Source organism: Anser brachyrhynchus (genome assembly GCF_964034855.1).
Source record: "Anser brachyrhynchus genome assembly, chromosome: 2".
Taxonomy (NCBI): domain Eukaryota; kingdom Metazoa; phylum Chordata; class Aves; order Anseriformes; family Anatidae; genus Anser; species Anser brachyrhynchus.
Genome location: NC_137695.1, coordinates 121376870 through 121387806, shown reverse-complemented (window position 1 = coordinate 121387806; position 10937 = coordinate 121376870).

Here is a 10937-nt window from a genome sequence, read left to right as displayed (position 1 = left end):
AATAGTTAGCATTTTCCCCTTTTCTTTAGGTTTGTTTTCTGGCCTGATCTCCAGTTACTCAACTAATTTTTATTTCTGTTATTGGATTTCTTTAGCAATTCAATTTCCCATCAAATAGAGCTCTCATACACACCATTAAGAACAGAGGGTTAGTTACGTTGCATTAGGAAAGAAGAACATTTATTGTACTACACTAACAAAAACATTCAGTTTACCTCTTTGGTCAGTTTAACATCTGTCTTTACAAAAGTCCCATTAATTTACAGCCTGTGATTCATTTATTTTTGCTAATCCTTCTGCTGCTTGCGAAGGGTTGTAGCATGCACCACAGCCCTGGATTGTTAATGTTCCCATCTTTTCTCTGCTTTTAATCCCTCTCAGCGGTGGATGTTTCAGATGCCACTAACAGACTCCATTAGTATTGACTGTTTACCACACCAAATGCTTTATGTGCACTGTCAGATCTAATCGGGTGTGTGCTTGAACAAAATCCATTATTACCTTTGCTTGTACTGCAAAGAGCGAGACTAGTAAATTTTCTTACCTCACGGATTACTGAATCTTTTTGATGAACGGTGCTGTTTGTTGATGGACTGAGATTTAAATTATTACGAATCCTGAAGAATTTTGAATGATACATGATAAAGGGACTCTGACTAGATCCAGCATCTCTTGCCTGCCCTGTGGAGCAAGTCTCATAGCACAATGAACAAAAGCATCAACTATTCTCTGTGTAATACATATAGACTTACAGAGAGAGAGAGAGAGATCCCAAAGCTCCGGCTAAACCAGTTTGAGCTTAGGCAGGGTAGTGTGACAAATTTAAACATGGATATGGCTTATAATATTTCCTTTTAATTTTCTTTCTGGACAAATCCACCTCTGTTCAGCTCCATCATCAGCATGTTAAAGTGTTTGTTAGGATTGCATGTAGCCCTCTGGTGACTGCGTTGATGGATGATAGCTTTCTGCTGTGGGAAGAGATCGAGTGCCTAGGGCTGATTCTTTCATACGTGTTAGCGTTTTTTTTGACCATGAGGTTTTGTTCATATGCCAGTATCTTAGCAACAGCAGACAGCCTGATCAGTGAAGTTCACTGTTTCCTCCCTGGGAAATTAATACAATGGTGACATTCCAGTTTAATCCTCTATTTCACTGCATTTTGAGGTATAGAAGATCAATTTATTTAGTGCTGTACTCTACAAAGCATCCGCTTCTGGAGCAACCAGCCCACAAAGGATTTGAATAATGTTGCTGTGATAGGGAAAGCAACCGGTGCACTAGAAATACAGTGCCAGTTAACACATAGCTCTTTGGTAGGCTGGTAAGTTCGTAACCTAGGGGTTTTAATGACTTAAAATCAGGGAACAATAATAAACAAGGTAACCTGCAACTTGATGAAATATAGGCCAATAGTTTAAAATGCACCTGCAAAAAATTAAAAGTTCAGGAGATCATATATTACTCAGGGTACAGTGGAATAGAAATAAGCTCTTTTGGAAATTATACCTGTACAGCAATATGACTGCAAATACATTTGGCACAATACTATTTGAATTGTTTGGAAGACAGTATTCAGATATATATCCATGTATTTTTTGCTTAAACAAAGGTTAGAAGCCAAGTATAAGGCTCCATTTCCTATGACACTGTTGGCTCTTCTGTTTAAGGATATCTCTTACTGTGTTGGAAGGCACTGCTCTAATGTAAAATGGAAGTATAACATGACTGCACATTTCTAGATATCAATCTAAATGTTTAGCATTAAAAAAAGGAAAAAAGAAAAAAAAACAACAAAGAAAGAAAGAAAGTGTTGAGTGCTATAGCTAGATAATATTGTCTTTAGGGTCCTACTTTAAAAAACAGGCTTCTCCCTACTTTCTCTTCAATATCTAAAAGTTCAACATTACACTGCAGGATATGCTCTGAAAGCCCAGTTCTGCAGCCTTTACTCACAGGAGCAGCCCCAAGGAAGAAACCTGAAAAGCACCTGTGAAGGTTGCTCCTCTCATGAACACCAGACAGAAGGAAGGAGGGAAGGAGGGAAGGAGGGAAGGAAGGAGGGAAGGAGGGAAGGAGGGAAAGTATTGATTCCAGGGTGATAGGTTCTTGTTCAAACAAGCATACGGTGCATAAAGTATGCTTAATATCTGAACAGCACTGCCAGTCTCCTGTTGTTCAGATTTTCCAGATCTGTAGTCTGGAGCCATGCATTCAGTTGTATTCACACCCCAATATTTTTGTGCAAGTTTCAACAACACTACACGTCTGTGATGTTAATGCAAGAATCTCACTGGTCAGAGACCTGCAGAGTATGTGCTAACTGACCACAGCAGACTTGCACAGGAACCTGGTCAGCATCACTCTCTCTTCTTCTGAAACTGATACGCATTTGATGGCTCCTTGGCTGTTAATTTTCTGCAAAACTCAACATTTACACACTGCGATTGAAGAGAAATTACAAGAGGCCTTATTGGCAATGTTTTAAAATTGCTACGGAACTCTGAAGACTTAAATGTCTTCTTGATCAGGAGACCACACACTGAAGAAAGGATTAGCATGAGATGCAATGTGTTTTATCGGGGTGGCTGTATATAGATTCTGACGTTCAGAGAGCTAACTTGTTCTTCAGGAAACATTTACTTTCAAGAAAAAAGGAGATTAAAAAAAAAAAAAGGGGGGTTTTAAGGGGGAAATCCTTATTGTGTTAGATTCAATGTGCCTGAGGCCTTGGCTCTGTAAGTGCCTTGGATTTTTTTAAGTTTATTTCAGAGAAACATTGTAATTGGCAGGAAATTCCCCAAATTTTGTTTGGAGAGAGTTATTTCTTAGAACCAGAAGTCAAATTGTGATTGGAGAAAAATAAATGAGATAACAGCATTCTTTTCTGTTTACAAATAATTAACATTTCTTTTTGTAAATGATATTTTTATTAAGATTAAGAAAAAATAATATTTTTATGAGGAAAAAAAATCTTTTTTAATACTTTTGAAGCTCTTTAATGTTAAAAAGTATTTAACAGTCAACAGCATTTCCTTTGCCTGACCAGGAAAAAATGTTTGAGCCTTCAAAGTTTAGTATATCTAAGAAATATTCTTACTCTTAGTGCTCACAAGAATATTTATAATAAAACCCCATATTTCTATTCCAGAATCATAACCACATAGAAAGACAAAATGTCAGACTGCAATATTCCAACAAAATGCAGTTGTTTGGGAAAAAATATCAAATTTTGTAAAACTACTTTTAAAAAATGTTAATGACTGATGCAATGCCTGCATGTAGTGCTACTCTGTTTACCAGAATATTTTATTTGAATACATGAATATGCTTTTTCATGGACCTGAGAACATTGCCTCATGTCTGATAGCACATTTTTTGCAGCTGTGGGGAATGAGAACCTGAATTTCTGCTGCTTATATCCTCAGCCCATTATTTCCAGAAAAATCTTCAGGGAGCAACTTACTCACATTCAAGATACATTAAAGGCAGGCAGCCAAAACTTTGAATCTTTTGAAGCAAAAGGATTTTTTGAAGCAAAAGGCTTTTTGACACAAAAGATAGGCAAACATGAAACCCTTTATTTACAGACATTTTGTTGATGTGCAGATACCACAGTAGTGCACAGTGTTCTTTAAGAAGTGGAGAGAGAGACACTGCCTACATATTACCAGTAAAATAAAAGGACAGATGCCCTATCAGATGCCCACAATTAGCCTTACATAACAATAACAATATTATCACAAGCAAAAGGATCACATTTTTAACAGTCTGTTACTTAGGAATGTTTCAGCAAAATGTTTTTCAGAATTCCCAGTGATATCTACAGAGATAAAAAGTTTCCCACAAATAAATATTTGAGAACAGCTGGTGATGCTATTTTACTCTCTCCGCTCCCCTACTACTCCTTTTTATCTGTCTGGTCTTACAACTAAAAAAAGTATTAAAAGGACAAAACAACAATTACCGTTTCAGTTATGTGTTCCCGGGTAGTCTAAATCTCACCTGTAATTTTCTCATTTTCCTAATTAAAGTCATAAGAATTTACAATTTAAAAACATGTATTGGAAATTAAGTACTTCAATCAGGATCTTACTAGGAAATAGTGGAGCATAAATATTTCATACAGCTAGGACCAAAACTACCATTATTAATATTACCATTAATAACAAGGTAAACCAGTGAGGACTTGATTAAGGATTTAGAAGATAAGGAAAATGATACAGGTGTGGCTGAAGGGTAATGCCAAAAGCAACTAATTACCATGGGTTTCAAGAAGAGACTTAGAATGTGATTAAGCTGGTGACCATTTAATCTCACTTCTTCATTTGTGAATATACCCTCCCCAAACCTTACAATGAGTAGGAAAACCATCATGGAATTTACAGAAGACGAGAATGGAAACTTTAACGGGAGCCTCGTCTTTAACCATTAACTGGATCTCTGTCATGCTGACCATCTTCAATTCACATCAAAACCAATGAGAAATGTCAAGCTGCATAACAGAGCCTTGTGTGGGGAGCGCGGACAAGTAGTTCTGATATGGCACTGCAAACAGAGTCAAAGACAGCCCCCTTACACATCCATGAAAAGACAGACAAATCCAAACCCAGGCCCAGCTCTGGATACTGAGCTGCTGGACAGCTAGATCTACAGCAGCTCTTCCAGTTCGTAACTGCTCCAAGTCCCACAGGCCATTTGCACTGACAATCCTCATTACTATAAGAGAAGATCTGGGGGCTACCTCTAATGGAGGAGTCCTCCAAACTATGTGGAACCAGAACAGAGACCTTTTCTCCTGCAGGCAGAGAGAAACCACTCCAGCCATTGTATAATTCTTATAAAAGCTGTCTTTCGTGTGTTACTAGGAAGTGAGCAAGTAAAAACAGCATGCTCTGAAGTCTTCATAATGAGCGAAGAGACCAGTAGACCAGCAGAGGTAAGACACATTGTCCTTACCAAGATAAGAATGAAACATAGGTAATTCACCTTTGATAATTATGTGGTGCACAGGCACCAGCTTCTGCCTGCCAACAAGCCTCCCTTTGTGTTTCTCCTGGCATTAGCCAGCACGTTAAGTGCTTATGTGATCTAGACCTCCAGCCTATCTCAGCAGTCGTATTAAGGAAGAGTAAACTAGAGTCAGCAAAGTCATCGTGCTGACTCCTTTCTCTTTAAAGACTTGGTTTGAAAAGCTGCCTACTGCTCCTCAGAATAAAACTTTTGTATAATGGGGGCTGGCTTGCTCATAGAGAATATCAATGTAATAGAAACTGCTGTACACAAACTGCACATCAGTTTAATGTAATAGTTATGTTTAAATCATCATTGCTTACAGGAAAGTGAAATTTGCTCAAATAGCTGGCCAACTAGTACCTGTAGAAATATCACCTCCCCAAAAATAATCTAACAAGGACTTGTTTCATTAACTTCTCACAGAGCACAAGAATTAAATTAAGTAATATTGGTTCATCCACTTTTCCAATGGGAAATCAATCTCCGCTTAAAAACACGATCCTCTCACATAGAATTGTGTTTCCAGCCACCCTGATGCTACTTTCCAGTTGGCAGAATAGCAGCAGTGGTAGCAGGATAAAGGTAGCAGCTATGAGATTTTCAAAGAAACCCAAGAAAATACAGCTTGTAGTTTCCAGGGAACTTCAGTGCCGGCTGGTTGTCTATTGGCCTTAGGCACACAGAAATTCAAGGTGAGAACTAACTGGCCTACAGCAGCCAAGGGAAGCAATTTTATGCAGGCTAATTTAATATTCATATTCTTAATGACCTTTCTGTTAAAGCCAAGACTACAAAGTCTATTACTCACTTAAGATGAGTCTACAGAATAATAATAAAAAAAAGATTTAAAAGTAGTAGATGGGATGTAGAACATTATAATATTATCTCTGTCTATAGTCTCATGCAATGTCACCAGACTTTCTACCAGTAGAAACTCTGGACTGTAAATTACTTAAGAATCGATTTTAAGTTTAACTGATGTATACAGGATAGACACTTGTCTCTAGCTTTTGATTAAGAATATGTATAAAAATAAGCATTTTCTACTTAACGCTTTCTGCTTGATATTGCTCTCTAATGTTCACAAATAAATCACTGATATCACAGATGGGATGATTAATGGTTATTGAGATGAGTAAAACCGAGTAATTATCAGTAACATCTGGATTCCCTCAAAATAATCTAGTAAGGTCTCCCATTTCAGTTTCCTCTAAACCTCAAAACTAGACTGCTGGCCAGTTTAAGAATACCAGTTATAAAAGTTTATAAGCATTAAGTATTAAAAAGTATTAAAGTATTGAGTATTATAAGTTATAGGCTGAGAATAATTTTGAAAAAACTACCATAAAATCATAAACTTTTCAACAGTGTTCTTCATGATCAAAGATAAAAATAATCATTTTATTTCAACCTGCATCAACATTCATCAAAATAAACACATCACTTCAATACACCATAGTAAACTTCCCTCATGCAGGTGTTAAACAAGTTTAAAAGAATAGACTAGAGGACCCAAATAATTGCTCATTGCCACAAACTAGAGAGAAGTTTAAGGGATAATGGAGCTTGTTCAAGCTCCAGAACTTTCAAAGCAGAGCTTTCCCTAAATTCTGATCTATTAACCCTTCATAAAAAGTTCATAGGCAAAGTATGCTGCGAGGCTTTAGGGCAGAATCCTCTCCCCGTCTCTGCAGAAGGGTATCCACAGTGAGGAGGCACTAGCCACTCAGGTGTTTCTCATCAAGCATAAAGCATGAGTGTCTTGAAACCAGATGTTAATTTTGAAGGCTGAGGCCAGGAGTTCTGAACTATCCTAGGCTTCAAGACTTGTCTTCTTCAAATAGATTAACCGTGGAAAGCCCTAGATTTGAGGTCCCTTTGAGGTCACCATCCTCAGATGCTCAAAGAGGAGCACAGGCACTTTTGTTAAGGGTATGAGCACTCTCTTGTGAAGCTATTTTGAAGCTGCAATAGGAAGCACAGGAGGCAGTTTCACAACACGGGACTTTGGAGTCCATACTTGGGAGCCTCACGCCAAGTCCATGGCATGATATGCAGTGTCTCAGGACACAGCAAATCCATTTTGCCATCCAAAAGAGCAGTGTAACACTTAATCTCTGTGCCATGCCAAATATATTTTTTTTTCTTTTTGTCAGGCTAGCTTGCAGATGAATGAGTTCTCTGGCCCAGTTCCCCATGTGGCTTCACTTACATGAGCCTGTGCGGAGGTGGTGGAAATATACTTGGGGACAGCATGTTGCAGGGAGGGTGGGTGGTCTTAGACTTGCACCAAGCTAAAAAGCTCAAATGGGCAGTGCCACACAGGGACATAAAACTGCTTTAACCCTGGGTCAGTTCACTGTCCCAGTTTGCACTGTACCTCCGTGAATAACTATGTTGGCACAACTGAGAGAAGATGATGACTGTGGGGCCAGAAATGAGCAGTCGTGGGCAGGAACTGAAGGGAATAAACACTTCAGCTGTGATTGCCACTCAGCTACTAAGCAATTGATAGTGTTCAGTGTCATTTCTGAAACTTTCTGCAGTGCTGGAAGCAGCGAATATGCATTCTTGTTTTGGGTGGATAGAAGTATGTGAAGAAACTTCACAGCTCTGAAAGGTGCCTCTGTCAAGCAGTGTGGTGTTAAAATGAAGCTCTGACTGGCTGAGGGGATTTTACCACCACAACCAGTTCTGGGAGAGTCTGCTAGAATCCACTGGCTATTAAACCTCTCTCATAATATAGAAATACAATAGAGTTTTAAGGGAGTCTCTCCATAAAGCTGTGAAATTTGGTATTTCATTGCCTTGCACTTACACAGTCATCTTTTTCCTTTGTAAACTAAATGGATGTTTCATTTTAATGGATAATTCCAATTCATATGTAAATGCTATTCTAATTTGATAGCATTTATAGTCACTTTATAGACTTGAAGATTTTGCATTAAAGACCAGAACTGACTATCAGGTCATTTAACATCATCTCTTTTTCTTGGACCCCTAAATTTTACACCACCTTGAACCAAGAAATTTATTTGATCAAAGTGTAGCTTCTGTTTGACAGCTGCCACAAACTCCCTTAATATTCCTGCAGTTCAGTGTCTTCCCCTGGCTTCCCCTTCCTCCTGGCTCTTTCCTAGGATGAAATGCCAGTGCACTGTGGTTTAGGTTCTCTACAGCTTTGGAGTTCAGTTACCAACGAAATTGCAACTAACTTCCACACTATTTAGAATCCAAACAAAAGGATTTCTCTGTACGTCATCTAAAATTGACAATCACAAATGCTAAAGCTTTTTGCACCATGATCAAATATAAAAAGAGGCCCCTCCTCATATTTCCTGTGACTGCAGTCTTCTGCATACCATATGCATGTGGTATCTACAGAGCCTCTTTCTATGTATCACATAAGCTTTTACAGATAAGCTTTCTCTCCTAATCCTCTAGAGATTCCACACAAATTCAGTCTTTCCCCTTCTAAACTTCTTAATTTCATACTTATTCAGATATTTCTAAACTTGACTCCTTAAAGACTTTTTAATTTCCTTGGAGATATAAACATCTTTTTTTTTTCAGACTATCTTCTCAGCTTTGTACATCACTGGCCTATTAACAAATCTGTGACTCAATAAAATAGTAAAATTCCACCCCTTCCCATTATCCTAAACTAAGTTTGACCATACCCTAAAGACAGCATAAGGTCTTACAGCCTCACATCAAACCTTTGCAGTTAGATGAGGCAAACTGCTGATCTGATTTATAAGCACCAAGACCATTAAAAACTGTTCCAAACATTTTGGCAAAGCAGCTTTGTATCAGATCAAGCAGTAGCTGTCTGTATCGGAATTCCCCAGACCACCCACAGGTCCTTGCAGGCCCCTTCCCATTCCCTTCCCACTCCTCGGCTCCTGAGGTCACGACACCCGGCTCTGGCTGCTCTCTCCTGTAAATGCAGGCTTGGAGCATCTTCTCCCTTCCTGGAGCCTTACCAGCACTGTCAGCTCTCTTTGTGTCACACTTTGCATGCCATTTTTGCGGCGGTTTTACTTAGTTGGGCAACTGATCACCACAACTGCTTTCTCACTCCTCGTCCTCAAAACAGAAAGGGGCAGAAAATAAAATGGAAAGGGCTCAAGAGTTGAGATAAGGACAGGCAGATCACTCAAAAATTATCACCACGGGCAAAACAGACTCAGCACAGAGGGATTAATAAAATTTATTACCTATTACTAACAAGCTAGAGCAGTGAGAAAGAAAGACACAAACAATCAAAAAAACTAAAAAACCTTCCACCGAACCACCCTCTTCTACCTCCTCCCCGCGAGCAGCGCAGGGGAATGGGGAATGGGGGCTGCGGTCAGTCCCTGTCGCTTCGTCTCTGCTGCTCCCTCACGGCCCCTCTCTGCCCCTGCTCCCCGTGGGGTCCCTCCCACGGGATGCCGTCCTGCCCGAACTGAGCCTGCGGGGGCTGCCCACAGGCAGCAGCTCTTCAACAACTGCTCCCACATGGCTCCGTACCACGGGGTCCATCCATCCCCCAGGAGCAAACTGCTCCAGCACGGGTCCCCCACAGGCGGCAGCTCCCCCCAGACCCCTGCTCCTGCGTGGGCTCCTCTCCACGGGCTGCAGCTCCGGCCCGGGGCCTGCTCCTGCGGGGGCTCTCCATGGGCCGCAGCCTCCTCCAGGCCACATCCACCTGCTCCACCGGGGGCTCCTCCACGGGCTGCAGCGTGGAGATCTGCTCCGTGTGGGACCCGTGGGCTGCAGGGGGACAGCCTGCTCCACCAGGGGCCTCTCCACAGGCCGCAGGGGAACTGCTGCTGCCTGCCTGGAGCACCTCCTGCCCTCCTGCTGCACTGACCTGGGGGGCTGCAGGGCTGCTTCTCAGCCCTCTCTCTCCCAGCTGCTGTTGCACAGCAGATTTTTTTTTCCCTTCCTTAACTCTGCTCTCACAGAGGTGCAAACAACCTCACTTATTGGCTCAGCTCTGGTCAGCGGTGGGTCCCTTTAGAGCAGGTTGGAACTGGCCCTTATCTAACACGGGGCAGCTGCTGAACTCCTCACAGAGGCCACCTCTGCAGCCCCCCACTACCCAAACCTTGCCACATAAACCCAATACAACTTTGCATCTGTCTTTCACCTTGGACACCTTCTCTTGGACTGGGCTCTTTTGCTTTTCCTCAGGTGCTCTCCTGAGCCACAGGTATTGTATTTAATACTCTCAGCATTACCACCAAGCCAGAACCAAGCCATAGCGCAGAGCCAGCATTGCCGTAGGCAGCACGCCCTGGGCGCAGCTCAGCACACAGAGATGCACAGGAGCGAGCAGGCAGGAGGGCAGAGCAATCTCTCCTGCCCATCAGACAGTGAGAAGCTTTACTGCACTGCTGCTGGCTGAGCATCTCAGTATCAGTGTTAACTGGACCTGGAGCAATGCAAGGAGACAGGCCAGGGGACCATGAATGTCCATAACAGCTCTAGTTCTGGCAGTGTGACCTGCTGCAAGCTCCAGGAGCTGGATCCTCTCCTGGTGAGGAACTGAGATGTAATTCCCACATGCAGCAGAGATTATGATCCTTTCCTTTATTTGGATTTGGATGCATTTCTTCTCCACTAAGGAAAAGGAAGCATCCATGGCCACGGACCACACTGCTATGGGGAGAAAATCTTTGAGAAAGGTTGGGCTACAGTAACCTAGGAATTTGTCAGCTCCCACAGCACCTCAAGTTGGATCCCAGATCAAGACCAGATAAGAAATTCACTCCATGAGACCTTTCCTAACATAGTAATTTTCTCTTCTTGATTTCTGGGTATGCAGCCAGGCCTTAGCCATTTAACCGATGCAATGATCTAACACAACAACCAGTATGCTTCACCTCCAGCAGTGCCTAGCCATGTTGTTTTCATCACACTCCAGACTCATC